Below are 6,000 nucleotides of genomic sequence, written 5' to 3' on the forward strand. Positions count from 1 at the left end.
AAGCTGGAGAGGGCAAGAGCACATGTAGATGTGGTGGAAACTTATCCTCAACCTCTTGTGCAGCTAAGACAACAGCCGAGCTAGGCCTGACCAGTCAAGCAGGAGCCACCCAGTCTGTTATGGAGGTGCAGGTGAGCACATGCAGGGAAGGGTGGGTCCACTCTTTTGCATAACAAATGTATACAAGTCTGGCTCTTTAAAACAGCCACATACATAACTTTGATAGAAATACAAACTAAATTAAAAAATGACAAATGCGAAGTGCAAAACTTTTTACAATAATATAGAACTTACAGAAAAAATGTCTTAGAGGGCAAAGAGCCAGCCAAGAGAAAGATTGATACATTCATTTGGGGCTGGGCATGCTGGCTAACACCTGTAATCTCAGCTCTTTGGGAGGCCAAGACCAGAGGACTGCTTGAGGATAGAAGTTCAAGAACAGCCTGGATCTCATCTCTGCAAAAAGGTTAAAAAAAAAAATTAGCCAGATATGATGGCACAATACCTGTAGTCCAAGCTGCTCTGGTGGCTGAGGTGGCAAGATCCCTTGAGCCCAGGAGCTGGAGCTACAGTGAGCTGTGATCATCTACTGCAATGCAACCTGGGTGACAGCAAGACCCTATCTCTTAAGAAAAAAAAAAAAAAAAAAATATATATATATTTAAATTGTTTTAGTAAAAAAAAAAACTTTTGTTTTATTATAAATGTTAAGTTTTTGTTTATCTATAAACACCATAAAAACTGTGAAAAGGTAAGGAACAAAATGGGAGAATATCATTGTAGCACATGTAACCAACAGAGTATTTGTACTCTGAATATATAAAGAGCTTCTATTCAATTTTTAAAAATTATCCATAGAAAAATGGGATAAATAGAAACATGAGAATAATTGGGTAGGGATCCAAGATGGCCACCTTGTAGTAGCCAACTGGCTTCTCTCAGGGCAGACCAAGGAAGAAAGTCCCAGTAGCCAGTGACCCCAAGCAGCTTGAGCAGGCTAAGACAGAGGACTCTGATGACACATAGGGAGAGAGGAGGAAAGAGAGCAGATGGCTGCTTTGGAGCCCTTATGCCCCATCTCTGTCAGGCACAAGCTCATACCAGATTTGCAATTCTGACATATATGTGAGAGGAGTGAGTGCTATTGACATGGTCTGTGACGGTTCTCCTCCCCCCAGCCACATGGTGTCCATTCCCACATGGACACAGAGCCCATGTGGAGCACCAAACTCTTCTGAGCTCTAAACACCTATGACCAGTCGATCCCTGAACATGTGCGCCCCACCAACAATACTTGGTGGCCAGCTCCCAGACTGGGAAAGACCACTTCCCAGCTCCACTCACCCCACCGTCAAGTCCCTCCATGGTAAATGCTGGTTTGGAGCAAGCTTTAACAGATCCTGCTTTTGAGTTCTAAGTGAAGATCAGCCTCTGGCAGGGAAGGGGCAGTTGGTGGCCCTGTCTCCCTGTGGGAGCACTTCTCCGGAGAAGATGGCACTGCCACAGCAGCCGTGGTACCAACCTCCCTCCTGATCTCCACAGAGAGTTCGCAACTAGGGATCAGAAAGCAGTTTGACCAGCCTGGATGTGGGAAAAACTTTGTGGTAGAAAATCACTTTGAGTTCTGAGTACTGCCTAGCAGGAGAGTTGAAACCAGAGATGGTGGGGTAAAGGTGCCTGTGGTGCTAGCAGCCCCTCTCTCTCTCTGTGTGAATTCTTTTCAATGGTAGAAAAGGCCCTAAGAAGTTAGACCATACCTAACTATAAAACAACAACAGCAAATCATAATATTCAACCTCTGTGGAAAAGTGTGATTTCTAAAATAACTGAAATTGACCTTTCATATGACCCAGTAGTCCTCCTTCTGGGAATATACCTGGAGGAACTCAAATCTTTCTACAAAAAAGATTACCTGCACATGCATGTTTATTGCAGCACTATTCACAATAGCCAAAACATGGAATCAACTATGCTGCCCATCAAAACTGTACTGAACTTTTAAAATGTGGTAAGTATACACAATGGAATATTACATAGCCATAAAGGACAAATATGGACTTCGCAGCAACTTGAATGGATTTAGAATCTATAATATTCAGTGCTCTATCACAGAAACGAAGAACAGAGTGCTACATGTTCCCACTCATGGGCAGACCCTGAACATTTGCCATAATACTGTGGGAAGGGGATTGGCAGTGGCAGATACTGCCAGGGGGAGAGGGGCACAGCATTGATGGGGGTGCCTGATCTTAGGCTGGCCAGGGTAGGGACTAAGGGGAGGCCCAAGCTTTGCCTGTATGATATAAGGGGAGGTCCACTTGTTTACCTGGTCATGGGTTGTACTAGACAACCTCAAAATAAAATATAAAAAAAAATTTTTTTTTAGTTGGAGTCTCACTCTCACCCAGGCTGAAGTGCAGTGGCACACTCACTGCCACCCCAGCATCAATGTGCTGGGCTCCAGCAATCCTTCTGCCTCAGCTTTCCAAGTACCCAGAACTACAGGCACATGCTACCATGCCCAGCTAATTTTTGATTTATTGCAGAAACGAGGTCTCACCAAGTTGTCCAGGCTGGTCTCAAACCTGTAGTCTCAGCAAATCCACTTGCCTTGGCCTCCCAAAGTGCTGGGATTACAGATTGAGCCACCAAGCTCAGCCAAATATAAGTTTCAAAAAATCATAATAAAAACAGAAGAGTTGGTCTTCACAAATGAGGAAGAACCAGTGAAAAAAATACTAGCACTTCCCAAAGCCTTAAAGAGACATCATCCACAAAAGTACCTCCCAGACCCCATACAATGAAACTCATCCAGAACTACCTGTCCCTGATGACAGACACAGAATTCAGACAGTGGATGCAAAAATAGCCAAGGAAAAAATGAGAAGCTGAAGCAAAGATCACTCAGGCAACAAAAGCAGTGCAGGAAATAAAAGTGGAGCTGGCCAACATAAGAAAGGTACAATCTGAAGTCCTAGAAATGAAGAATTCCTTCCTGGAATTTCAAAGAACAATGACAAGCCTAAGCAACAGAATTGATCAGGCAGAGGAAAGAATCTCAGAGCTTGAAGATCAAAATATTGAATTAACTCAGTCTGACAAAAACAAGAAGAATGGCTCAGAAAGAATGAGTAAAGCCTATGAGAGGTGTGGGATTATGTAAAGAGACCAAATCTATTGTTTATTAGTATCCCTGAGACAGAAGAGGAAACAACACTCTGGAACAAGCATTCCAAGAGATCCCCCAAGAAAATGTTCCCTATCTCACTAGAGAGGTAACCTTCCAAACACAAGAAATCCAGAGAATCCCTGCAAGGTACTACATGAGAAGACCATCCCTAAGACATAGTAATCCATCTCCACAAGGTAAGCATGAAAAAAAAAAAAAACAATAAAGGCAGCTAGAGAGAAGGATCAGACCACCTACCAAGGAAGACCCATCAGAATTGCAACAGACTTCCTAGCAGAAACCTTACAAGTCAGAAGGGACTGGGGCCCCATCCTTAACTTTCTTAAAGAAAAGAAGACCATTACCTTACTAGACTCTGGTGTGGCTGTGTGCTCTTTGAGTCATGGCCATTGCCATGTTTCCTGACTTTGGCCCCTTTCCATACCTTGGGGAAGTGAATCTCCTCTTTCTTTCTGTCTCTAATTTACCTTTTAAATAAACTATATTTTCTAATTTAAAAAAAAGAAAAGCAATTCTAACCAAGAACTTCCTTCTATGTCAAGTTAAACTTCATCAGTGAAGGACAATTAAAATCCCTTTCAGACATCCAGTCCCTAAGAGAATATGCCACCTCCAGACCAGCCCTTTAGAAGATGCTTAAGAAAATTCTGGGCATAGAAACAAAAGAACAGTTCCACCCATTGCAAAAGCACAGGTAAACACAGTAATCTGTATGATATATACAGATTAACTACAAAATCTGAAGAAGAAGAGGAAGAAGAAGAGCAACACCAAGCAGCAAAACAACTTTTTAAGAGCATTATGGCAGGGATAAACCTTCACATATCAATAATTGGCTTGAATATTAATGCACTGAACATGCCAATCAAAAGACAGAGAGTAGCAAACTGGATAAAAGAAACATGATCCAACATTCTTCTGCCTCCAGGAAACTCATCTCACTGCAAGGACACCCATAGGCTTAAAGTAAGGGGCCAGAGAAATGTCTTTCAGGAAAATGGAAAACAAGAGCAGGGGTAGCTCTTATATCATACAAAACAGACTTCAAAACAATGAAAGTTAAAAAGGTCTCAGATGCTACATAATGATAAAAGGCTCAATCCACCAATAAGAAATATCCATCTTAAATATTGCATCCAACACAGGTGCATCCAGATTTATAAAACAATTACTACTTAAATTAAAAGAGGACATACACAACCATATAATCATAGTCAGATACTTTGATACCCTGCTAACAGCCTGAGACAGATCATTAAGGCAAAAAACTAACAAGGAGATCTGGAACCTTAACTCAATACTTGACCAATTGGACCTAATAAACATCTATAGAACACGTTACCCAACAACCACTGATTATACATTAAATTAGTCAATACATGGGACATACTCCAAGACTGATCAAATTCTAAGGCATAAGTCAAGAATAAAACAATTTCAAAAAGTTGAACTAATGCCAAGCATCTTCTCAAACCACAGTGGCATAAAACTAAATATCACTGCAGAAATCCTCCAAAACACATAAAACATGGAAATTAACATGCTTCTGAATGACTTTTGGGTTAACACATAAATCAAGGCAGAAATAAAAATATTCCTGGAAAAAAATGAAAACTGGAAACAAAGACATAACATATCAAAACCTCTGGAAGAGTGTGGCCAGGCAACTCAGACCTAGCAGGGCTTTCCTTACCCCAGTGGATTGAGAAGGGTACACTTCTTGTCTCTTCTCTTTATCATGGCCTCTTCTGATATTCAGGTGAAAGAATTGGAGAAGAATGCCTCAGGCCAGGCTTTTGAGCTTATGCTCAGCCCTTGGTTAAAAGAATCCATTCCAGGATTCCCCTTTTACCTCCAAAGAAGAAGGATATTTCCCTGGAGAAAATTCAGAAGAAATTAGAAGCTGCAGAAGAAAGATGCAAATCCCATGAAGCTGAGGTCTTGAAGTACTTTGCTGAGAAACAAGAGCATGAGAAAGAAGTACTTCAGAAAGCAGTAGAAGAAAACAACTTTAGTAAAATGGTAGAGAAGAAACTGACCTACAAGATGGAAGTTAACAAAGAACCAAGAGGCACAAACGGCTGCCGAATGGGAGAGTTTGTGAGAGAAGGATAAACACTTTGAAGATGTGTAGAAGAACAAAGAATCCAAATATCCGCTGATGAGACTGAAGCTGATCAATTTGTTCTGATAATTAAACTTTCTTCCCCTTACCTTCCTAAATATCCAAAGAGTGTACTGTCCAGTGTCATTTTATTTTTTTTCTCTCCTGACAAATATTCCTGAAGCTGTTGTAGGACTGTATAGGTAGATCTAGACTGTAAGATGTTGTTTTAGGAACTAAAGGGAAGAAACAAAGCATTTTTGTTTTTGTTTTAAAGTGTTGGTCTTTCTAATGTAGCTATGTTTCTAGTTTCATCTTTTCTACTTCAGTACACGGTGTACTGGGTTCATGGCTAGTACTGTATTGGCTCTGTGAAAACATTTGTGAAAAGAGTATGTAGTGGCTTCTTTTGAACTGTCAGATGCTGATTATCTGTTCACTTTTCAATCCCAATACCATTACAATCTTACCAGATGCTACTAGACTTGAATGGTTAATAAAACTGTACAGTGCTCTATGTATATATTAAAAATCACTCTGGGATACCATGAAAGTGATGCTGAGAGGGGACTTTATAACATTATGTGCACATATCAAGAAAATAGAGGGATCTCAAAAAAACAGCCTAGGAGCCGGGCTCGGTGGCTCAGCCTGTAATCCCACGCCTTTGGGATGCTGAGGTGAGTGGATTGCCTGAGCCCGCGGG

The 6,000-nt window shown here is 41.1% G+C and overlaps 1 pseudogene; it reads left to right on the forward strand.

Annotated features, from left to right (window-relative positions):
* Window positions 1-4,928: 4,928 nt before the first annotated feature.
* LOC103257161 overlaps window positions 4,929-6,000 on the forward strand; it is a 7,387-nt pseudogene continuing 6,315 nt past the window's right edge.

The sequence above is a fragment of the Carlito syrichta genome, unplaced genomic scaffold, assembly GCF_000164805.1.
Source record: "Carlito syrichta isolate Samal-C Ts95f unplaced genomic scaffold, Tarsius_syrichta-2.0.1 Scaffold80100, whole genome shotgun sequence".
NCBI lineage: Eukaryota > Metazoa > Chordata > Mammalia > Primates > Tarsiidae > Carlito > Carlito syrichta.